At 38.1% G+C, this 26,459-nt stretch overlaps 1 long non-coding RNA gene across 3 annotated transcripts in view; it reads left to right on the forward strand.

Annotated features, from left to right (window-relative positions):
- The window catches only part of LOC122901825, a 57,764-nt gene extending 31,326 nt beyond the window's left edge, over nucleotides 1–26,438 (forward strand). For all 3 annotated transcript variants that reach the window (XR_006383683.1, XR_006383682.1, XR_006383681.1), the window contains 3 exons: nucleotides 14,775–14,834; nucleotides 23,532–23,693; nucleotides 26,324–26,438. This is a non-coding gene — a long non-coding RNA (uncharacterized LOC122901825). The remainder of the gene's footprint in view (nucleotides 1–14,774; nucleotides 14,835–23,531; nucleotides 23,694–26,323) is intronic.
- Nucleotides 26,439–26,459: the final 21 nt, after the last annotated feature.

Raw genomic sequence — 26,459 nt, forward strand, 5'->3', positions numbered from 1 at the left:
CTTTTGTGCTCGAACAGCAGGTCTGCGTGATGGCCACAGAGACCGAATGGCTGGGAAAGACTGAAAGACTTCCTCTCTGGCCGTGTACAGCAAAAGTTTGCCGGTCTCTGACTTCATGACTCAAATAAGTCTCTCTTATTTGATAAGAAAATTTTAACCAACATAGTTTGTAAGTATTCATTCCTAAACCAGTGGACATTATATAAGGCCATAATTTGGAAGTGAATAAAATAAGCCATTTCCTATACAGATAATCATGTTACTTAATTACCAGTCATAAAAAATAAAAAAAACAAAAATAGTAATTAAAATAAAAAAAATAAAAAATTACCAGTCATTAAAAAACAAGGTGTTTTTTTTTTTATGGCATATGTAACAGTTGAACAATCTAGAAAAGTTATCTAAAATATTTTATTGCTTGTTTATTGACTCCTATATACTTCTCTGGAAAATTCTTTATAAGGAAAACAGGTTGATTTGGACATATAATGAGAAATAAAAATACTTAGAAATCCCAAAAAAGAACAGAGAGTAGTGACAAGTGGATAAAGGAAACTATGTAAAATGTCATTTTTACAGCATATAAGAATATCCCTCAGCAATTAATAGGACCCAAAAAATGATATGTATTTTTGGAACAAGTTTACCATGTTAAATTGAACTTGACCCATGATATATGAAGGCCACTGAAACAATTCCCTCAACAAATCTATTGTATTTACCTAGATCATCAGTGCTCTCAATAACTTCATTCAGCTTTTTTTAAAAATAAGAGCTTTTAAATAAACAAGAGCTTTAGTTTTTGTTTACATATTCATAAATTTGGGGATTAAGACAATGACAGTATATATATCATAAGTAAACACATGGATAAGAAATTATCAGGAGGCAGGTCATGTCTATATTAACCAACAGATTTTTTCAAGTTTAGGCAGAATAAACTGATAAGCTGATTCAATTTGATAAACTAAATTTGGGACACTAGTAAAATAAATTAATAAAATTAGATAGGAATGAATGAGAGGTTTAAAAACTAATATTCCAAGAAGTTAAATGTTCTATCATTCATGTGTTTAATGCATTTATTTTGGAAAGAATATGTGTTTATTCAGCCTGCATCCATCATAGCCAGTGGTGTGGCTAAGCACGTAGGCTGTGGAAGGTAAAGATTTGAGTTAAAACCTCAACCCCATCTCTGGCCAGATGTACTTAGACAATGTGACTTCCTTGGTTTCTGTCCTCAGTTTCTCTCCCTAGAAAGTAGATACAATAATATGTTCATGTCATAAAGTTGACTAATACGTTATTTCATTGTTATCATTTTATGCTAGGCCCTTTGTGAAGAATTTTTACGTCATACAAGCATGAACATTTACCGTCTTTTTTATTTTTCCTTCCATCAGCTTATTAAGCAGATCCTTATTCCAGGTCTCTTTAGCTGTAATTTTTTTAAAATAATCTTGGTGTATTATGAGAAAACTAAAATGTTTCAAACAACTCTGTCATTTATGAAATCTACCCATCATCCATCCATATTAAGTCTTCAACCAACCAGTAATCTTTAGTTCGTATGTATGTGATAAATGATAAAAATATAACCACCATTGACTGCCATAATATGGGAATTTAGGGTAGCTGGTCAAAAACAACTTCTGGATGCATATTCCTGCTCTGTGAACTTTCCCTGTAACCACAGAGCCAGTCCCACAGCAAGATTGCGGGAGCCAGTCCTACTGTAGGCTTTGCTGAATGAGGTCCTGTTTTGGTCTGGTGTTGGCTTGAGGATATTGGAGCACATCCAGTGGTCACATCCAGGACCTCACTGGGAATTTCCCTTTAACACAGGCATGACTCAGGTTGGGTGAATAAAACCAAACATTCCTAAGAATAGGAATTTTATGTTGCTGGTTGAATTGCCATTTCTGAATGCCTATTCAATTGTCTGACTTCTCTGTCAAACCACTGTTGGGAAGTTTGGATCCATCCTATAGCAAACCACATAGCAAATGATGCAACATTTGGCAAATCATCTCTTTGTTCAAAAGGCATACATGTTTCTTTGAATTTATTAGACCTAGGTTGAAAGTGTCGCGCTGTTCACTAATAGGTGGGCTGGGGGAACCACTGCAAGTGAAATCTTTCTGGAAGATTTGGTCTTGGTTTGGTTTGGTTTGGTTTGGGCTGCCAAAAGATCCATCCAGGGGGACTCCTTATAAGTTTGAGAAACTCCTTAATAGATATACTGTAGAAGAGGAAGCCGGACAACTCTGGAATGCTGTCATCTTTTCCTCAAAAGAATACTTGTGATCTTCCCCCAAAGGGGAGAGAGAAGATTCTGTATTGTCTTGAAAAGGTTGGATCATCCTCAGAGGTGACATTGAGGCCACTGAAGGAATGACTCAGAATGAGGTGAATTAAATGGAAAGTCCCCAAATTTCCTCATAGAGAACCTTGGAACCAAATCCTTCATGAAAAGATTTCTGTACCAAGAACCCATGCTCTCTTGGTGGGAAGGGTGTTTCCTGAGTTTGCCATTCTCCAGGCTATAGGCTATCTCTAGACAGTCAAGCTGTGTTGGGAGTTCAGAACACAAAATGACACTATGTCTAAAAAAAACCCCACATTTCTGCATACGCAATGGAAAATTAGATGTATAACCATTCAATTTAACCAACTTCAGTCAATAATCTTTCATACACACACATGAAAACAATCCATTCTAACTTCAAAAGTTAGCCAGTTTGTTTCACCAAGAGTTTCTTTAATAGTATAAAACTAGTGCAATGGGTACTGCCAAGTCCTAGGCATACGGCTCCACCATGTGGATGAGCCTCTGCAAATAATACTGACAATAGTTTTTTTGAAAAGACGTTAGTTATAATGAAAATTAGCAATCATAGGTCAAACCCTCATATTATGTATGAGGAAGAGAACTAGAGAAGTTAAATTATTTACCCAGTTATGTGCCACTATCAAAGCTAGACTTGGGGACTCTTATTATAAAAGAAATTGCTTGAATTAATTTTACTTTCCTATTAGTTCACCCATCCTTTTTAATTATTAAGTAATTAGATAATCATGTTCAGTGAGTATTTGCTTTATTTTTGACTGCCCACAATCCAAACCCCTTTCCTATTGGGTTAGGAGTTCTGTTTGTAAACATGGTGAGGCAAACCCCCATTTCCCTTGAAGGAACTGGAAGAACATTCATCCCCTCTTCTTACCCCAAGAGTAAGATGCAGGTGAGTCACTTAGGTGTGACTGGCAGGAAGGTCTGTGTAGGAATTTCAGATATGGAGGAAGTAACTGAATCAGAGATAGGTAAGGGCTGTTCTGGAGGTAACAGAGCAGTTAAGTCACAGTGATAGCGGCTGTTCTTATCAACCGGGATGGCACAGATCCAATGGCAGCACTGCTGTAGCACTGTCCCCTCCACGCTGATCATGAGATATGAGCTTCCCTACATTCCGTGCTTCCTAGTGCCTAATTCAGACCCACTTTCTGAGCTTGGTTCTTCAGCCCTCCCATGGACTATCTAAGCCACCGCGTATTCTTCCACTGGAGGTCTTTTCTGCTTCGGTGGACCCAGAGTCAGTTTTTGTTGTGCAACTAGGACCCCAGATTAAAAGAAGTTGTTACCAGTAGTGAGTGGCAGCACAGAACCTCAGTGAAATTGGCAAAACCCAGCTTTCATCTGGCCTGGTTGAGGGTGAAGGAATTTAAGATCCTAGTCATTTTAGGAATGGAATTTTGATCTGCCTGATCCTAATATGCAGAAGTGAAACATCCAATTAAATTATTTTCTGTGATCACTGGGAAAGAAATCCTGCTACCCTGTGCCATCATGCTGTGTGTTCACCAAGAGAGCCCACACGTAAGTGCTCCAGTGGCCAGTCCTAGTCCCTGAGTCAGTCCATTCTAGGCACCAGGTATGGACTCTAGCCCATAGCCGCCAAGTCATCACCAGGCTTTAAGACTCCTCGCTGAGGCAGCAGACATTACAGAACAGGGAAGGGCCATCTCCAATGGCCCACAGAATTACTAATCTGCAGAATTCATGATTATAATGAAATAATTGTTCCAAACTTCTATGTTGGGTGAATATTTTTGTGCCACAAAGATAACCAGAACAGGAATCTACACCCATTTCGATGACTAATGGGCTAGTTGGATGGCAAGGTGGCTGGAAAAGCAGGATTGGAGGGTTGTGGAGGGAGTTTGGGGAAAGGTTACACTGAATGGATCTGATCTCTCAAAATGAGCCTAGAATGTGAGTATATTTTTCGGGAAGTTATATATTCACCAAAAGGGCTGTAGTGTAGATAAGATGACTACTCAGTATATACGTATCAACCTCCTTTCTCAGCAAGCCCAGTGGATTCATGAACCAGGTGTCCATTGTGGAGGGAATGAATATTATGTATAGCAGTGGCCATCTGGCTACAGCCTTGATGAATACTCCATTTTCTGTTATTGGTAACTGATCATGAACTCTTGAAAAGCATGATACCTAGTGGGCCAAAGGAGTATTTGGTGTTAGTTTGTCTGTATGAGATACTTACTACCCTATTATCTTTTGGACAATGCAGAGTAGGGAACAGAAGTTTTTCCTTATTGCAGTTGATTATTTAGTTTGGGCTTATTTTGTTTCCCTGGTCATTTTTCTTTGTCATTACACGAGCCATAGCTTAATTGGTTGCCTTATACAAGGCCATGGTATCCCAAACAAAATGGCTTCAGTTTAAAGGAACAATTTTGTTAAAGAAACAAGGCAAAGGGTTAATGTTCAAGGAATTCATTGGTATTATTGCATGCCCCATTACTCAGAAGGAATGAATCCTTGAAGATTTAGATGTGTTTTATCCAAGAGTCAACACCTCCGGAGTCTGATGTTCTATGGGGTGTGGTTTGTGTTCTGAACAAATGACTGTCACGTGGACTTCTTTTTCCCCTTGGCCAGAATACACAAGTCTGGAATCCTAGGGTTCAAAATTGTGATGGAGGCTCTTAGGATTATACTTACTCTTTTGCCACTTGTTTGCTTTCTGTCCTTTTGATTTTGGATTCTAATAGCACCATGAGTATAGGGGTTCCACTGACCTGGAAGCTAAGGCTCAACCTAATTAATTTGGTTCTTCATGCCCTATGTAAGTAGTAAAAGAAAAAATCAAAAGAGAAAAGATGGTTACTGTTGTCACTGTGTTACTGTTTGCTTATTCCCCTGGAGGGAAAGTAGAGTTACTGCTACTCTTGTGGGTAGGAAGAAAATGCCCCTGTACAGCTGCCTTATTTAAGCAAGGCCACCAAGGGCTCATATCCCTCACCATACTGGGTCAAGAATCATGACCCACTGAGTTTCAAGCTGAAGGCAAAGGAAAGTGTAGCAGAGGAGGGCAGTCATAAAATTCAGTTAACCTCTCAGCTACAACACGAAAGAAACTCACTCAGTCCCCCTGATCCCTTTTTACTGAATCATGTTGCTTTGTTTTTGCTCTTACTTGCAACCAAGAATTCTGACTAGACACAGTCTCCTAATTTGTTGTTGATTCATTTTCTGGAAAATGATACAAAAGGCCATAGATCACTGTAAGTTTGTAACTATTGGAATAATGTAAATTTGTATCTATTTTAATTATATTACTTAGAGGAATTATTGCTCTGAGTAAATAGATATAAAAATTTCAAAATAGAGTTTATTTGACTTAAGTGTTTTATCAGGTAGTTTTTTAGGCCCCAAAGAGTTTCTCGTTTCTGGATTTTACAGTTGTGGAGATTGTACCTGGGAAGTTATTGGTTTTAGATAATATTTTTATGACTAAAAATATTTATTTCTCGATTTCACATAAAATTTTTCCTATGCTCATCATAAGAGTGACATTTCAACTAGTCTCTATCATGAAATTGAACTGCTTTCCAAAATATTCTTGATAATAAAGTAATCGAGTCTAGAAATAGAGCATTATTACTTTAGTATATTAAATTAAGTACCTTACTATTGGGAGGAAGAGTGTCAGATTTTAAGTCTAAGCATTTTTCATATTGGAGAGACTAAAACTCACTGTGATATTTAATATATTAAAATATCAAAATTACTTTGGATTTTAAAAAATGATCACCGACTATGGGATGGAAATAAGCATCTTACAAATGTTAGAATTATTTGCTACAGGACAGTAAAATAAATTCCTGAAGGATGCAAGCTTTCGATCATACAACAAGAATAATATAATATTTGAGATTTTTGGAACCTTTCAAAATAAATTGGTAGTTCTGTCAGAATATTATTTCAGTATTTAAGAATAATTTATCACAGAAAAATATTCAATTAAGATCCCAAAGTGATTTACCACAGACATTTTAAGCAGATCCAAACATTTCCACATAAATTAAACATGATGTAATTTGAGTGTTACATTGAGCAATGCACCACTGTTGATTCATGTGGAAATCACGGAAGTTTCACTGATCACTGTCCTTTCAGTGTGTGCTAACGGAGATGCCATAGCCATTTTCATGAGGGTCATGCTATAAATCAACCTTGATGTATCAACTGAGCTGGAGTTGTCAAAATGTCATAGTCTATTTATGCAGATTTATGTTGTTTAAACTTAATTTATGAACAAGTACTATTAAGACTACTTCAAATAAAGTCATATATTTAAATAAGTCACTTTCCCATGCTAGCTCTTTGTGTTTATCAACACAAGTTACTCTCTGTTAAATAGGGACACTTTTTAATGGTTATTTTCTATATCGGCATAAACAAAATTAAGGCAATGGGCTGTTTCATAATTCTGATCTTTTGTATTTCCCAATAACCACAAAAATTATTGATCCCTATTTATTTATTTATTTACATCCACATACGCACCAAAAACAATTTGGGGAAGGTTACTGAGTTTTTGTTTTTGTTTTTTTTTTATATAGAAAGATTTAGAGAAAAATTAAAAATAAATAAATAAAAAGACTTGGATTAAAAAAAAGATTTAGAAATTTTCTGAATTAGTGTTTTTAAACATGATAAGGGAAAATTAAGAATAGAAAAGTTAAATGGAACCAGGAGCGAGGTTAATGTCTAAAAAACGTACACTTGCTAGTGATGAGCCACAAATTTGGCTCCAAGGTCTCCAGCAGCCAGATATTCCTTAAATAGCTTGGGGCTGTCTTCCTCCAGAAGCCAACAACCAGTCTGAACGACCTTGAGGTTACTCAGTCTTGCTTAGTATGGTATAAGAAGATTGCAAGTAGACTGCGCTTTACAAAATAGGTTTGTTACTGAGAAACTGGACAAAAATGGAAACTTTGCACATGGATCATGTTACAAATGTAATAGTGGAAGGATCCTAAAGAGTTCCTTTTAAAGAAAATCTGCAAATGATTCCTTGTGTACCATGGTACAAATTAACACCTACTTCTCATGCATTTGGAATGTTCAAGATTGGATTTTCTGAAATCAGTGTATGATATTCTAGGACTGTCCTTTTATCTCATTATCATGGTAGTAGAAATATTCAATAGATGTGCTGAATTTTTCTGTGATTTTACCATTATTACAAAACCTCTAACTTTTGTTTTGTCATATTGTGTTGTGTTGGTCATGTTTCATTGCCTTGCTCAAGTTTCTGAGGGCACAGGCAAACCTCCACATTTAAATTTTTGTGTTCAATACACAAATATTTGAAAATATAAATACACATATCTATAGTCGTATTCAGAGATGCCCCTAGTTAGTGTCTACCCTGTTATTGTCTACCAAACTCTAAATACAGAACCAGGCATCACTCAAAATATCTTTATCTTTTAAAAAAGTTTTGTTTGGGGCACCTGGGTGGCTCAGTGGGTTAAGCTGCTGCCTTCGGCTCAGGTCATGATCTCAGGTCCTGGGATCGAGTCCCGCATCGGGCTCTCTGCTCAGCAGGGAGCCTGCTTCCTTCTCTCTCTCTCTCTCTGCCTGCCTCTCTGCCTACTTGTGACCTCTCTCTGTCAAATAAATAAATAAAATCTTTAAAAAAAAAAAAGTTTTGTTTGTACTAAAATGTGTCTCCTGATTCTGGAAATGAAAACAATTAGATTTAGCAGAGACTTAATATTTAAAAGGGGCCTTATAGATAAGTTATATTTCCGATTTAGCAGGTGAAGAGCACAGGATGAAGAGAGGGTTAAGTTTCTTGTCCCATTGTGTCCCAGGACTACGCACTGAGCCCAACACATAGTAGGTTCTCAGTGAGTCCTGTCCAAGAAGGCTGAGTGCTAGTCTTCCATGATGGCACTGCTCCAGGAACCATCCATGATGCTTCAGTTAAGCAACAGAAGTGCATGGACACGTCACATATGAAAGCAGAGAAATCGCCCTATGGTGTTACATTCCCATTTAAGAAGCATAACTTTCTGTACAAATATGTGATGGTTTCACATGCTAAAAGATCTAAGTCAAAAAGTAGAGTCACATTAGTGTCCTTCCCTGTAATCAAGACTCATGACAAATAAAAAGCCCCATTTAAACTTACATTTATGAAGTTGAAAAGTGCTTTAGGGCAATAATCCTCTTGGGGAAAAAAAAAAGTTTCCGGTGTGGATGACTCAGAAAATAAATCACTAGCAACACAAAATGAGGGCATAATCACTGCAGACAGACTAAATCTGTAGATGTCTAGCTAGTTTACTCCAACATGAATGAAAAATAGATATAATAATCAGCCATACAACAAACTATATAACCTAAGTGACAGAAACTATCTTAATAGCAGGTGAAAAAGAGACTTTAATTTCCTCATAAGGCACCTATTTGTACGGAATAAGTATAAAGAAATCAAAAGCATTTCCTCTGTTTGCAACAGAGAATTGAAATAAGAAAATAAGAAATAAAAAAATAATTGGATATTCTTAGTGACAGATCATTATCATTTAGTTCTTCTGACAAATTATTTAACCAAATATAGTGCTATTTAAGACCTAAAGCTGTCCACTACCAACAATGAAAATATAGCCAGTCAGTCAGTGTATCCTTTGAAAGAGACATAAAACAGATTGAGAGTGAATAAAAGAATATTAGAGAATCAACTATGCATAGCAAAGAGAAATGAAAGGTAAAAGAGTCTTATCAAGATAGAAAGCAAAGAAAAAAAATGAAAAGGTACTAAAAAGGGAGACTTAAAGCCACATTGATGATTATGGGGAGCACTCGTATTTATTTTTTGTATTTATTTGTATCTTATTTTTTATTTTTAAATTTATTTATTTGAGAGAGAGTGAGAGAGAGCACAAGCAGGGAGAGTGGCAGAAGGAGGGGGAGAAGCAGGCTCCCCCCTGAGCAGGGAACCTGGCCAACATGGGACCTAGGACCCTGGGATTATGACCTGAGCCAAAAGGCAGACAGTTAACCCACTGAGCCACCCAGGCGCCTATGGGAAGCACCTTTGCAAAAGGAAGGAGGAAAGGAGCCGTATCTATATTTGCTGTAGTTTGCTAAGGTGTGTGTAGGGGCGGGGCGGGGGGGGAGGGAAGGAGGAAGGAAGGAGAAAGAGGAAAGAAGGAAAGATGAATATAATTTTTTGAAGTGAAATCTTACTGCCAATTGAAGACCCTACTCCAGAAGTTCTCAATCTCTTTTCTCTGCTAGACAGGCCATTTCATATATATAATTTCTAAACACAATAGCTCTCTTTGAAGGCAAGAAGTTTAGTTTTTGATGTGTTTGATTATTTGGTTTCAGTCACTGGTTGTGGGAAGACGATTGATTGACCTGCTCTTCTGATGACAAAGAAACCTCTTCATCCATCTCAGCAATCTTATTTGTTAATGATTTTGCGAATCTCAAGCAACACTTAAATTCAGGAAGAAAAATCGGACAGTCCTTATTTCTATTTTTGCATCATTGCCTCCATTATTCACTGCTACCTTCGTGTTTATTTACATCCTATGGTATAATCAAACTATACAGATCGCTTAGTGTTCTGCTTTTCAGCTTTTTGTTTTTCTGTGTTATTATACAGTCCATGTTTATAATTATTTGAGGGAACAAAATATTCCAAGTGGATGTTCCATTTATCTGTTTGTCTGTTATTGAACAATCAGTTTGCTCCTTAGGTTTTATTTATAATTAACACTGCATTTGAATTCTCTCTACTTTTATGTTTTTTTTTTCTTTTTAATTACTGCCTTCGGATAAATTCCCAGGAATAGGAGAAACTGTGCCAAATGGGATGAACATTTTACCGTACATTCCATAAGTGTTGCCAAATTGGTTTTTTTAAACAAATATACTAGTTTCCACTTTCATCAGCAATGTCTGAATGTATCAGTTCATTGACAGGAGTTTTGCTTATCATTTGACCATACTTGTGCTTTGGGTGGTATTTCTTTTCTTTTTGCCCCACTATCTGAAAGGGATGAGTAGAAGAACTTGGAGGGCATGGAGTTTTCACTCAGGTTGGAATGACTGAGGGAACCTGTTTACATCCAATAGACATTGTTACAGCCACTCAATGGAATATTACTCAGGAACAAATAAGGATAAAGAGAAGTGCTACATAGTGACATCAAAAACACATTCTGGAATTCAATTCAAAGGATAAGGAAGACTTAGAGGGTTTGGCTTGTCCACTTATGTTTCCAAATCCACACCATCTGAGAGACAACTGTGTATACTCAGCCTTGTTTTATGCCAAAGACTTTCTTGCAACACAGTCTGTTTCCAAGGGTAATACAAATCTATTTTTCTAAGAACATTGCTCTCTGCCTAACCATTTCTAGCTACCTACAAAGTTCAGAAGAAATGGATCGAATGTGAGGTCCTGTAATTCTGCTGGATGGACATAAGGGGCCAGTTGGGAACATTGCAAAATACTATCTAAAAGAATAGGACATCTAATTCTTTTCTTGGTATTTTTCTATCTGGTCTTTTTCTGATCAATTGCAAAAGTGCTTTTTAGAGTGTTTGACTTAAACTGTAATATTTACAAAAATACCTGCTCAATATTAAACTCTTCTGTATTTGTTTACAAGAGTGACCTCTGGAACTAGATTGATTGCACTCAAATGCTAACTTTGCCACTTAGTTGTGAGACTTTGCATGTTACTTCACCTGTTCTCTGATTCAGTTTGCCCACCTGTAAAATGGGGATAGTAATAGTAATAATAATACTACCACCTGTCTCACAGGACTGTTGTGAGGATTAAATGAGCTATGCTGTCATCGTGTCTGGAACCACATAGTAAAGCATTCAATGAATTGTCTGGTATGTCATTATGTGAGAAACCAGATTTTCTGTACTACACAGACTCCAGAAGCCACATCACAATAGCTTGTTAGTGACCTTCATTTCCTCTTCTCGAAATGCCATTTTTCCATTTAAAATATAATGCATAGCAGAAATCCTAATAACACTAGCTGACATAATTGAAGGATTCTTATGTACCGTGCACATGCTTCATACATATTACCTCACTAATCATCTCAGTTACTCTTTGAAGCTGAAGCTGGTTTTCAGATGCAGTGACAAATGCTTAGAGAAACTAAACAACTTATCCAAAGTCCAACTAATAAGTGGCAGAACTTGAACTTGAAAGCAATCCTGCTCATCAGAATATGTGTAGAAAAGGAGAGAAGATCCAAATATTGCTAGTGGTTTTCTCTGGATCATAAAATTAGGAGTGATGTTATAAAATGTCTCTACATTTATCTCTGTTTTATGTAATAAGGACATATTACTTTGATAATGTTATTTAAATCTCTTTCAAATTGTGTCGATATTAACATTTCTACTTCAAAATGAATAATAGTTACTTTATTGCTCGCTCCTTTGAACTAAAAAGTAGTCTATCTTTGAATCAGTCTTTTTATCCGTTGGACAAAGCAGTTCTATTACAGCTTTCTAAAAATGAATAGAGTGTTTTAGAATTTGAATTTCATCTACTTGTTCTTAGCACAAATGTAACATGCACAGATCCTTTAAAAATTCAAGTTAAAATCCAGCGTTCGTTTTAACTTGGCATCAGAAAGTCTCCTTGCTCTTCCCCTTTATGTCTCTAAGGGAAGTGCCCTCATGAGTTCACATGGGGATCAGCAACAGAGAAGAGAGGCCTAATGGAAGCAGAAACGGTCTAGTGACATTCAGAGGAGGCTGGTTTGTCCCTCAGTCACTTCCTAGAACTTAAACGGAATGGGGAAGAGGAAAGAAAAACAGAGCGTGACAGACCAGATTCATGGTCAGCTAACATTTATCCTAGTGCCTACTAGATCCTAGGTGCTTTTACCAGTGTTATCCCATTCTGTTTCCCAACACGGGAGTGAAGTAAGTATGGTCAGTCCCACCTTACACGTGAGGGCAATAAAGCTCAGAGATCAAGCGGCTTACTTGAACCCATGCAATTGGTAAGTAGTGGACAAGGGATTTGAAACCTGGTCTTGACCCTACTCTCTCCCTCTATATAATGCTGCCAACACATTCATCATTCGTAATGCCCAGAAGTTTTTTTTTTTTAAGGCAGTTAATCTGTTAATTACTATTATATATAAGAAAGTACCCATAAATCAGAATATTGTAACAAAAAAGAATTAGAAAAAAAAAGTATGGGTCTGTGTGCGCATCAGCTCTGTACTTCCTTCGTTTTTGTTGTTGTTGTTTTACATAAGAACCTATTCTTTGATTGCATGTTTCAGTTCAGGATAGTGTTTACTAGACCTATGGTTCTTGCTATAAAGTACAAGGCAAATTTTTATTTAATGACTTATGGTAAGTAGGTCTCATTTATAAAAACAAATAGTTGGGTCCATAATATTACTGCAGCTAGAACCACAATCCACAGACTTGCTAATTATTTTCTCCTCTGAGGTCTCTGGAAAGGTGAGGAAAACCAATCCCGTGACCCATTTCTCTAAGGCTCTCATCATCTTTGACGTTTCTGTCAATTTATTATTCAATATATCTGTCAACATGGAGATTACACAGAGAAGAGTGTGGACTTAGATTGCTTTCAGAACTTTATGAGGATAAGGACGTTTAAACAATGGAATATGTTACTGAAGCATGTTATGAAGATTTTTTTTTTTTTCCAAGAGGCTGAGCTGTCATTTGCCTGGAATGGTTCAGGACAGCTCTGCCTGGAGGCAGGACTATGGACTCATTAACCTCCTAGCCCTGCAACTCTGTCAATCTCAATTCTCTCCACGGTTTCAATCAGATACAGCTGCCTCCAGTTTCATTCTGGTTGGTTTTCGTGGGGCTGTGTGCTCTTGCAATTTTCTGTATTTCAGGGGAGAAAAGCGTCTTCAATATGTGTCTGTAGCTGTGCATGAGGTGATGTGCATGGTGTATCTTTCCTTACCAAAAGGCTCAGCATAAAATGTATTAATAGATGAGTGCACTGGTATATAGAAAAGCGCCGTGTGCCAAATATAGATGACTCTTATTATTTCTCTTTGCATATAGATGAATACACAGCTGTGGTGCTCTCAGGAGGCCTAGGAGTTGACTTGGTCCAAAGGAATGACTGTGCTATTTTTGCTCTTTCCCTCACATTATTTCTCAAGGCTTGAGGGAATTTAAATGTGACTTACTTGGCAATGACAAGTCTCTGTCCCCTCGGTGCCTTCCGAATGAGATCATTTACACAAGTCACTTCACCATAGCTCATTCTATTTCTTCATACAGAAACAATATCACTTAGATAGAACCTAGATTTCAAGAAAGGACAGGTCCCCCCCCCCACCAAAAAAAAAAAAAAAAAAGGCTACTTTGAAACATACTACTGTTAAATTCATAGTACTGGTGTGATAATTCATTAAATTATATGTTTTCTAGAAAAGGCAAGGATCACTCAATAGAACCTCAGTATTACTAATGAAGAAACAGAGGCTCTGAGAAGTTAAGTGGCGTGGTAGACTCTCTCAGTGAAATGATGGCATTTTGGAGACAGGGAACCAGCTTTCTGGTGTTCTGGCCCAGAACACAGACCTCACTGCCTTACTCAGGTTCCTTTGCTCTCCCTAATGAAATCGATTTTAGCAAAAGCAATAAAATCTCTCCTCCTGAAATTTTATGCAGTCTTATCATGAAGTAGAATTTTGAAACAAATACATTTATTAATACACATATCTGTTATGCCTTATGATTCTTCAAGAATTTGATTACTTGTGAAACAGTGAAATTTATCCCTTTGTGGAAACCTATTAAAATGGAGACAAGCAATAGTCAAGCCAAGCTTAAAATACACAGGGAGTACAAATTTGGAGAAAGTGGCCATTCAGTTGTTCTACTCTATAGAAGGAATAATAAAGGCCTTGGAGAGATGTGGGGAAATGGTTAGAAGCAATTGCACTTTACAGAGTAGGCACTTAATGAATGTTTTCAGATTTAATAAGTGAATTCACTTAAAGGAACTTCTAAGTTTGTAAGCCATTTTTACAAGTGCTTTGAGAGATTCTGTGCTTTCTTAATGTACATATGTGTATTTATGGCAGAATATGTTTAAATGGAAATCAGGACAACTTTGAGCAAATTTAATCTGACTAACCAAAATTTCCTTGATGTCTCTTTTGGATTTGAGGAAATTCTGCAATGTTTGTATCAAGATTGAATCTGGCCATTGTCGTGATACAGTGCTGTCAATCCTTTTGGCTACCACTGTTTACATACAACACTTGTAGGGAGATGGATCAATATTTCTAATGAGAGAGTACAAGAAAATATAAAACGATCTATTTCTCACTTAGGCAAACTAAAAAAAAAGTAGTTTACTGAATTTCTCATTCTTCTTTCAATAAATGTTTGTAGCTCATGCTTACTACAATGGGCCATATGGAAGAACGAGGATTCTGCACTCAGAGTACCTAGGTGCGTGTTCTGGTTTTCTATTTATTAGATATGTGATCTTGGAGAATTTGTTCCTTAGTTTCCTCATCTGTAAGATGGATGTAATAAGCAATACATTTTGTTATAGGTGAAGTGACTAATATCGATAAAGCATTTAGAAGAGCATAGGGAAAGGATAAATTAATGGTAGCTGCTGTTGGTAATATTCTGCGTTGTGGGCTACAGAGGAAGAATTTATATAAATAGATTAGCTCTGTCCTCATGGAGAGAAAGGTTAGTAGGAGGGAAATAGTCATTAAATAACTAATTGAACAACTTTATAACTTTACACTTACATTAAGTGCTAAGGACAGTATAGTGTGAATAATAGAACACAGATGTAACATTTCTCTAAACAACATTTATGTTTCATTTTCTTCTATTGCAACCAAGTAAAACCACACTTCACTTTGATATTCCACACCCTGGTGACTGAGTCTCAACATCTTTGATATTTCTAGGGTAAATCATACCCTTTCAAGTTTTTTACATCAGGAACATTGTGTTGAACAGATACCCTTGAAATAATGTATTTTCCCATTATTCTTCTCATTTCTTTATGACCACTTAGAGTTTTAAGAGAGCATTCCTAATTTCATGTTGCAACATTCCTTAAAGCAAAACTCTTCATGATACTCCAGAGACCTTCGTGCTGATCAAGACAAGTACTTCTGGGAAGAAATGAAAAGACCAACTGCCAGTGTTTGTTGAAGAGGAACTTAGTTGTTCCTCACATTCTGCAACAGATGGCATTGACAGCCTGATGGAGGAGGAGGAAACATACATTCCCGTTCACCCAACCACTGCAGGCTCACTCCACGACACCATGACAGAATTACATATTCTTTTCTTCTTCTTCTTCTTCTTCTTCTTCTTCTCATCCCTCTGCTCAGCCTTCTAGAAGTGAGCTGACTTGGATGATCTCCAAAACTATTAGCCAGATATCCCTTAAACGCACATGGCATTTTGGCCCCTACTCAGATATCAAAAGATGTTTGAGGCAGATTTTAAATTCCTATTTAAATGAATGTCAGCTTGTTCCACAGACAGCTCATCTAGACAAGGATTTTAAAAAGAAAAGAAAGCTGTCAAAGCATCTTCAAGAAGTCAAGCTTATTTCTCTGATTTTCTTTTCTTAAAAAATAAAACAACACTATTCTCACTAATTAGGATTCCCCCAAATCAAGACTGGGCAAGGAGTAAGCCCAAAGTCCCAGAGTTATTAAAAATTATTCACGTTACCTTCAACATCTGTATTCATGACCAGTCTTATTTCTGACAAAGATACAGGGATGGTTTGTTCCAAGATAAAGGGGTGGTCAAAATATTTTATTGCCTTTTTTTTTTCCTCCTTCTTGCAACAACATGGATATTCCTTAGGATAGGTGAATAGGAAACTTTGGACTCACCCTCTTAAGTGGAAGACACAGATAACAAAAGTTCAGGCGGCCTACAATGCGGGGAGGTGCAGTCCAGGACGGCCCGGGTTATGGACTGAAGTGTTAAAGCGATTCCGCGGTGTGGTGCTTGACTGCACTAAAAATAGGTAACCCTGAACTATCCTGCAGTTGAAGGACAAGATAAAAATAGGAATTAAACTTGAAAAATAATTGTATAAATAGAGTACTGGGATTAACAACTCAACCCACAGGATCGAATTCACTAATAAGATTTGTTATTTTTATTGAATGCAAAAGATCAGGGGCCATTTAGATATTTAAGGGAAATGTTGGTTATCAAAGTATTCTGAATTTAAAATGACTGACATTCAAACGGTGATAACTTACACTATTATTTGGAATAGGGTTTCTTTAACCTTTTTAGCCAGGATATCTTTTTATGTCATTTAATGATACTTGTCCCACTTTTCTAGAAACAACTATACAAAAAAGGAAACAAAGAAACTCGGATATTCTCTATCAGATGGATAGATGTAACTCGTCTTGCAGAGGGACCTCAAACCGAGCAGCGATTTGGAGTGCCGCAGCTTTGCTCTTGGGCTCCGTTTCCAGTAAATAGAATGGAGAAGAGCCGAACACAGGGAGGAGTTCAGTATTCATTTAGCTACTACAGAGGCAATATCAAACGGTTTAAGATTCTTCATATCTCCTTAAAAGACAATATTTAAAGTTTAAAGATTCTGTTTTAGAAAAATCTATCCTGGGGTGCCTGGGTGGCTCAGTGGGTTAAAGCCTCTGCTTTTGGCTCTGGTCATGATCCCAGGGTCCAGGGATTGAGCCCCCCGCACTGGGCTCTCTGCTCTGCAGGGAGCCTGCTTCCTCCTCTCTCTCTCTGTCTCTCTCTTTCCCTGCCTTTGCCTACTTGTGATCTCTGTCTGTCAAATAAATAAATAAAATCTTTAAAGAAAAAAAAAATGGCCAAGACATTTCTGAGGGAGAAGAAAAAGGAGGGACTTCTTTTCAGTATATGAAGACTCGTTACAAAGCTATGGTAGTGAAGAAAGCCATATTCAGGAATTGGTGCAAGAATACACATCTTGACCCACAGAGGAGAGAAAAGGAGCTCCAAAGGAGACTCATTAATTAAGGGAACTTCAAAAATGGCAAAGATGATGTGTCAGGTCCCCGGAGAAGGGCATGATTATTTAGCAAGTGGAGTTGAAAATATGAACTCTTTATGTAGAAGACAAAAGAGAAAATAGATTGTTGTCTCATACCATATTTTAAAAATTAACTTTAAATGCATGCAGACTTTAGTAACTTTACTGTTTACAGAAAAAAATCCAATGAATACCCTTTTCCGACCTTAAGGTAGGGAAGGATTTCTTAACCATGATACAAAAAAATAAATAAATAAATAAAAATCCTGACCATAAAAAAAAGATAATAATTTACTCAATTACTTTAATAAGATTTTTTTTTTTCATTAAAAACACAACTTAGGGGCATCTGGGTGGTTCAGTGGGTTAAGCCTCTGCCTTTGGCTCAGGTCATAATCTCAGGGTCCTGGGATCAAGCCTGGCATTGAGCTCTCTGCTCAGCGGGGAGCCTGCTTCCCTCTCTCTCTCTGCCTGCCTCTCTGCCTACTTGTGATCTCTCTCTCTGTGTCAAATAAATAAATAAAATCTGGGTGGCTCAGTGGGTTGGGCCACTGCCTTCGGCTCGGGTCGTGGTCTCGGGGTCCTGGGATCGAGTCCTGCGTCGGGCTCTCTGCTCAGTGGGGGGCCTGCTTCCCTTCCTCTCTCTCTGCCTGCCTCTCTGCCTACTTGTGATCTCTCTCTCTGTCAAATAAATAAATTTAAAAAATCTTTAAAATAAAAAGAAAAGAAAAGAAAATCTTTAAACACACACACACACAACTTAAAAAATAGGAAACGGGCTACCTTGGTGGCTCAGTCAGTTAAGGGGCTGACAATTGATTTTGTCACAAGACATGATCTCAGGGTCAGGAAAATGAGCCCCGAGTGAGGCTCCATGCTGGGTGTGGAGCCTGCTTAAGATTCCCTTTCTCCCTCTCCTTCTGCCCCTCTCCACCCTTCTTTTTCCTCTAAGAAGAAGGAGAAGAAGAAAAATAAGAAACAATAAGCTACAAACGTGAAAAAGATATTTGCAATGCATAGCATGAAAAATGGCTAGTGTCAAGAATATGTAAAGAATTCCCCCCCCAAAAAAGGACATATGATCCAGTAGAAAAATAGGCAACATAATTTTCTAGCACCCTTTTCTTGTATGACCATGTTTCATGAACTCTAGCTGATTTATAATTCTTAGAGCACTGTAATTTTGTCTTAGTTATCTTTGTTTCCTTATCACTCTGCTAGCGCCTGATAGAAAACGACCATTCAACAAATGCTCATTGAATAAATGAGCAAACTTGCCACTCTGGAATAATGTAAGTTCCATTAGTAAGACTCACCATATACATAACCACTTTCAGGGTCTCTGCTCACATTTTCAGCTTGGACACTTTTGTTCCTGTATTTACATCACCAACTTCTGTCCATCTTTGGAAGTCTAGATCACCATCCCTCTTTACATAATAAAGCCTTCACTGCCTCTTCTGTCTACCAGATGTTCTTTTGGGACATCTCCTGCACTTGAATTGTATTACTTCATATTTCTATCTCTGGCCACTTCTCTGGAATTCTAAACTCCTTGAGGACAAGGGCCACTCTCTTCCAAAGTATCCCTCACAGTTCTATGAGGTACTCAATTCATATTTAGTGGAGACATGTCACAACATCAAGTAGAAATTTACAGCCATCCTTCATGTATCAAAATGGTGGAAACACTGGTCACTTCATTTTGAGTTTTCCCAGTTTCAGGCATTAGAGATCAGGTTACAAAGGCTAGGGATATACTCTATAAGAAATAGCTTGTTGGAAAGGAAAAACAACAACAGCAACACAAAAACTTGGTGATGATTGATTGTTCAAGCACAAATTTGTGACTGGAGACAGGCACCAGAGCATAGTGGAAAAAAATTAGGGCCTTGGAGTCAGATCTCTGTCTTTAACCTTAGCACCACCCTAGGTGAGGGCATGCCTTAGCTGTTCTAAGCTTGTGAGTAAAATGGGATGACAACACTTACCTCCAAGATCACCCAGCAGATTAGTGGTGCATAGATGATACTTAACACATTTTATTTTCCTTACTTCTCTCCTCCCTCTTACAAATAATGCTATATTCAATCAGATCTTGGAGTGTATGTTTTTTTAGTTAACACTTAACCATCAAACCTTTCAAGAAACTTTGCTAACAGCAAGTTGTTCTTGTCAAATGAATGGTTGCATTACATCATCTCCCCTGACTTGGCTAAAATTCTTAATTAGTGAAAGGGAAACCAATGACCAAAAATTAAATCTCTCCCTCCCCACATTATATAGTACAGCTGGTTGCTATAATAGGAGTATCTCAATAATGCATTTCCCAACTTTATTATTAATAATTTCAAAAATACAGGAAAAGTCAAAATCATCTATAATTATAACGCATATACCACCCACCTAGATTTAACAATTGTCCTAATAATTATCATAATAATAATGCTGAGGTTAATGAGGACATTAGAAGAATTTTTTTTTTTAAAGATTTTATTTATTTATTTGACAGACAGAGATCACAAGTAGGCAGAGAGGCAGGCAGAGAGAGAGATAGAGGGAAGCAGGCTCCCTGCTGAGCAGAGAGCCCGATGCGGGACTCGATCCCAGGACCCTGAGATCATGACCTGAACCGAAGGCAGCGGCTTAACCCACTGAGCCACCCAGGCGCCCTAGAAGAATTTTTTTTAATTTTTTATTAACATACAATGTATTATAAGCCCCAGGGGTACAGGTCTGTGAATCACCAGGTTTATACACTTCACAGCACTCACCATAGCACGTACCCTCCCCAATGTCCATAACCCAACCACTCTCTCCCTACTCCTCCCCCCAACAGCAACCCTCAGTTTGTTTTGTGAGATTTAAAGTCTCTCATTGTCTCCCTCCCGATCCCATCCTGTTTCATTTTTTCCTTCCCTACTCCCCAAATACCCCACATTGCCTCTCCAATTCTTCATATCGGGGAGATCATATGATAATTGTCTTTCTCTGATTGACTTATTTCGCTCAGCATAATACCTTCCAGTTCCATCCATGTCATTGCAAAAGGAAAAGATATTGTTTCTTTTGATGACTGCATATTATTCATATATATATGTATATATACATGCGCCACATCTTCTTTACCCATTCATCTGTTGATGGACATCTAGGTTCTCTCCATAGTTTGGCTACTGTGGACACTGCTGCCATAAACATTCGGGTGCATGTGGCCCTTCGGATCACTACATATTTATCTTTAGGGTAAATACCCAGTAGTGCAATTGCTGGGTCATAGGGTACCTCTATTTTCAACTTTTTGAGAACCTCCATGCTGTTTTCCAGAGTGGCTGCATCAGTTTGCATTCCCACCAACAGTGTAGGAGGGTTCCCCTTTCTCCACATCCTCGCCAGCATCTGTCGTTTTTTAGCCATTCTGACTGGTGTGAGGTGGTATCTCACCGTGGTTTTGATTTGTATTTCCCTGATGCCAAGTGATGTTGAGTACTTTTTCATGTGTCTGTTGGCCATCTGGATGTCTTCTTTGCATAAATGTCTATTCATGTTCTCTGCCCATTTCTTGATTGGATTATTTTTCTTTGGGTGTTGAATTTGGTAAGTTCTTTGTAGATTTTGGATATTAGACCTTTATCTGATATAGAAGAATTTCTTATGTATATTATTTACTGATGATTTGAAGGTATCTAAAACCCACCAGTAAAATTTACCCAAAGGGTTTCTTCACTGTGAACTCTTCAGTGAACCTTTCCCCATTCATCACAGGAGGGTTCTTCAGATGGTGAACTATCAAAGAGAACAAAGTTTGGGCTACTCTTTTCCATAATGCCACTTCCTGGTTTCTTGACTTGCTGGGCCTTGGCCTGCTCTTTCTCTTTTCCCCACAAGTACATACTCCTTCTTGCTTCCATTTACTCCTTCCAAATTTTTATGAAACAGTGGGGTTGCCAGATTTAGTACAGAAACATATAGGACATCCAGTTAAATTTGAATTTCTGGGATGCCTGGGTGGCTTAGCTGGTTAAAGCATCCAACCATTGATTTTGACTCAGGTAATGATATCAGGGTCCTAGGATTAAGCCCCACATCAGGCTCTGTGCTCAACAGGGAGTCTGAGATTCTCTTTCTCTCTTTCTCTGCCCTTTCCTCTTAAAACAGACAAATCTTTAAAAATTTTTGAATTTAATTTTAATATTTTTTTAGTGTAAGTCTAATCCAAATATTGCCTGGGACATACTTATACTGAAAATTAATACATTGTTTATCTGAAATTCAAGTTTCATTTGAAAATCTGTATTTTATCTGACAACTATATTGCACAGACGAGTTCAAAGAGTGTTTGAGGGGGCTGTGATATTTGGACTCTTAGACTCACAAGTCTAAAGATAAAGTGAGAGAGGAAGATAGAGAAACGGAGAAAATATTTCTGCACCACAAATAATAAGGGGATGATTAAGCTAGAATTGTTCTGAGCTAGCTGGGAGTTAGAGTGTCTGAGGTGTTTTTGTGTTGGACCTAGTAAGTAAAATATTCCTTGGGACTCTAGGGAAAATAGGGTATGTGGATCTGAACAGATTGGATTTATGATTAGGGTTAAAGTCATACATGTATGAGTTGGTTTAAGAACATCGCATCTATTGCCACATTAATTCTGCAAACTCAGAGATAGCTAGCAGGTAGCATTTATGGCTTACGCATCGGCGTCAGTGAGGGCATGGCCATGTGGCCCTTTTTTTTTTTTTAATATTTTATTTATTTGACAGAGAGAGAGAGATCACAAGTAGGCAGAGGCAGGCAGAGAGAGAGGGGGAAGCAGGCTCCCTGCCGAACAGAGAGTCTGATATGGGGCTCAATCCCAGGACTCTGGGATCATGACCTGAGCCGAAGGCAGAGGCTTTAACCCACTGAGCCACCCAGGAGCCCCCATGTGGCCCTTCTGATGTTACCTGTAGTTGCTCAGGTCTGGAGTTCTGACTATTGAGAGCTCTAGGCTGGCCGCAGCTAAGAGGTCTGCTCCTTGCATCTCTCATTCTCTTCTGAGGACCATCCAGCTCATTCAGATGTCTTTCTCACAGCAGCATTCCAGGCACAGGGAGAGCATGCAAACACATGCAAAGTTTTGAGGCCTACTGTCCCAATTGGTACAACTTTTACCTTATTTTATTATTCACAAAACCTACTTATACAGGTGGGGAAAGGGCTTTGTCTCTTTACTGAGGGAAAGTGCAAACAGCAAAAGGTGCGGATGCAGGTGAGTAAAGAACTGGGGCCACCACAATGATCTGCCCCAAGGAACAAGGGTAGGTAGGGACATAAAAATCAGTTAGCAAGTAAAGAAGTCACTTGTTTTGAAAACTATAAGTTTGGAATGTAGCACTTCTTTTTCTCCAAGATGAGTAATTTGCAAGACTTCCAAATGAATCTCTCCAGTTTGTGAAGCAGAAATGCCAACAGCTCTACACAAATTACCAGAATGTTTCACAATTCCTCTCGAAATACCTGTCAGGAAAGTTCTTCTGAGGGAGCACATGGTGGCATTTTTCTTGCCATAAACAAAATCTATCCATCCATATGAAGATTTTGAGGTGTTAAAAATGAAAGCTTGCAAGAAAGTGGTAACACTGAAAAGGAAGACCAACTAAGATCCAGAATAAGTAGATCACAGTGTTGTGTCCCTTGAAATCTAGCACCCTTTTCTTCATCATTGGCAAAGTTCGGCAATTGGAAAGAGCATACTGAAAATTAGATGTGGGGCCTCATCTGCCACTTGTTTGCTTGTGTGACCTCTGTAAAGTAGCAATCCCTTTGTCTACTTTTTTGTTCCATAAGTAGGTCAAATAATATGAAAATTATGCATAAACTCTAACACACCAAATAAATGAGCTATTTTTACATCAGAAATAATCTAAGAAAAAAGCATTCTGCCCATGGAAATCTTCCTTGTGACCTCTAATTGCAACCTCTCTTTTCTTTCAAGTCATTTATCAGAATCAATAGATAGTAAAAATGATGAATCTGATTCTCAGCTTTTTACATTTATTGTGTCTACTTGTAGTGGGTACAAAATGAGCTGGCACTAGACAAATAATTGTGTAATTTGGGACTCTTTTGGTTTCAAGTGCAGGCAGCTTCAGGTCTCCATAAAAGACTGGTCTCATTCAAGGACTTGGATCAGACAGCAGAGTATGGATTCTATTGCCAATGCCTGGCGGACAAGCCCAGATCAGGCCTTAAAGTGGGAGGCAGGGTAGCACTCTTCAGAAGGACGGAGAATATATTAGGTAAGTAATACCTGTTCACTAATAGCAGTAGTAAAAATAGATAGCTTTGGGCGCCTGGGTGGCTCAGTGGATTAAGCCTCTGCCTTCAGCTCAGGTTATGGTCTCGGGTCCTGGGATCGAGCCCCACATCGGGTTCTCTGCTCAGTGGGGAGCCTACTTCCCCCTCTCTCTCTGCCTGCCTCTCTGCCTACTTGTGATCTCTCTGTCAAATAAGTAAATAAAATCTTTAAAAAAAAAATAACTTTAGGGGCACCTGGGTGGCTCAGTCTAAGTGTCTGACTTTTGGTTTCCACTCTGGTCATGATCTCATGGGTTGGGAGACTGAACCCACCTGGAACCCCAAGTCAGCGCTGTGCTCAGTGGGGAGTCTGCTTCTCTCCCTCTCTGCCCCTCCCCCCCTTCACATGTTCTCTCTCTAAAATAAATATTTAAGAAATATATATATAGCTTTAAATAATGAATTGTATGCCAAACTCTTAAAATTCATTTAATCCTTACAACCAATTTCACGAGGAAAGTGTATTATATATTTTGAAGATTTACTTATTTATTTAGAGAGAGAGAGTGCACATGTATGTGTGCAAGCAGGGGGAGGGGCGGAAGGAAAGGGAGGGAGAGTGAGAGCTTCAGGCAGACTTCTGGCTGAGTGCGGAGCCAGACACAGGGCTCAATCCCAGGACCCTGAGATCATGACCTGAACTGAAATCAAGAGCTGGCTGCTTTAACCAACCGCGGTGTATTATTAATGCAGTTTTTCAGAAGTTAAAAATGAGGCACAGAAAAGGTAATTTGCTCAAGATCTCAAGTCTTGTAAGTGGCAGACCTGTGATTCAAGCCCAGGTATTCTGCCTTTAGGTATAACTGTGTACTACAGCAAGAAACAAGTAGAATGGGGTGCCTGGGTGGCTCAGTGGGTTAAAGCCTCTGCCTTCGGCTCAGGTCGTGATCCCAGGGTCCTGGGATCGAGCCCCATGTCGGGCTTTCTGCTCTGCTGGGAGCCTGCTTCCTCCTCTCTCTCTGCCTGCCTCTTTGCCTACTAGTGATTTCTGTCAAATAAATAAAATCTTTAAAAAAAAAAAGATATTAGATTTTTAATGTTAAAGGCAGTAATAACAATGACAGGGGAAAAAAACTAAGAAAATGCAAAAATGCAATATAAATACACCTGTATGTATTGGGTACAAATATACTGCATTGGATATAAATAGATTTATGTTGAGATTTATATCAAAACATTAACAGTGCTTGGGGTGCATTGGTGGCTCAGTAGGTTAAGCATCTGACTCTTGGTTTCAGTGCAGGTCATGATCCCAGAGCTGTGGGATCAAGCTCCGAGTTGGGCTCTGCTCTCAGTGTGGAGTCTGCGGCAAGTTCTCTGTCTCCTTTGGCCCCTCTGCTTCTCCCCCACCTGTATGCTCACTCTCTAATAAATACATAAAATCTTAAAAAACAACAACAACAAAAACACTCATAGTGGTTATCTCTGGAGAGGGGAGTGGGATGCTGGAGACAAAAAAGTATTTCATTTCATACCCCATAATTTATATAGAATCCAGATAACTTAAAAAATGTGTATTATAAAGAAATAACCTGATGGAGGAAAGGAAAAGAAAAATGTCTATATGCAAAATATCAAGTATGAAAATGGTAAATTAGTTCTAAATCATTTCTGTATCTTCATTCTGCTATTACTTAAGGATGTGGCTGGTGAAAACTACTTGTCTCAAATTTCTTTCCCAATCGAGTAGAGAGGATAGTGGAAGTTTTTCTCTGGAAACAGTGTGGATAAGGCAATCTTTTCAGAATATATACTTATTAATGGCTCATGTACATATCATACCGTTAAGTACTATACAATCTTCGAAAAATATTTTAAGTGTAAACTACTTCAAGTATGTTAAAATCTGGAGTAATACAAGTACACTTGATCCTTGAACAAACGGGTTTGAACTGCTTGGGTCCACTTGTATGCGGATTTTTATCAGTATAGGAGTGTAAACGTACTCTCCTCCTTATGATTTTCTTAATGTTTTTTCTTTGGTTTTATTGTAAAATCACAGTATATAATAATGTAACATATAAAATATGTATTCATCAACTGTTTACATTTTCAGCAAGGCTTCCAGTCAACAGTAGGCTATTAAGATTTGAGGGAGTCAAAAGTTACTACGTGGATCTTTGCACAGGGGATTGGCACGCCAAATCCCTATTTATTAAGGGTCGAGTGTATTTGTTTTCAAACTGCAGTTTATAAAATAAAATACTGCAAACACAACTGATGACACCTGTCCATCTTCCCCAATCCAGTCTTTATTTCTTGGTACCCACTAGAAAACCTGTGTATTTTTTTTTTTCTATGTATGCAGCCATAATATCCGGTATTGTTTTGCTATTTTATATAACTGGTGTCATAAATCATGCACTGTTGTGCAACTTGCCTTTTTTGCTCATTTTTGTGCTGCATCTGTGTTGACATGCATAAGCTTGGTTTAATCATTTTGACTGTTGTATAGATGTCTATCATATGAAGTTACTAATGCTGAGTGATTAGGACTTCCTTTTGCTGTTGTACACAATGCTGCCATGACCATTTTTTTTTTTTAATGTTTTAATCTCTACACCCAATGCAGGGCTTAAACTCACAAGCTGAAGAGGGATTTGCCTGCCCCACCCACTGAGCCACCAGGACCCCATTGTTAATGTCTCCTTATGCACCTGCAGAAGTACTTGTTTAAGGAAACATGGTAATACATCTTTAATAGATAT

This window comes from Neovison vison, chromosome 3 (genome assembly GCF_020171115.1).
Source record: "Neovison vison isolate M4711 chromosome 3, ASM_NN_V1, whole genome shotgun sequence".
NCBI classification, from domain to species: domain Eukaryota; kingdom Metazoa; phylum Chordata; class Mammalia; order Carnivora; family Mustelidae; genus Neogale; species Neogale vison.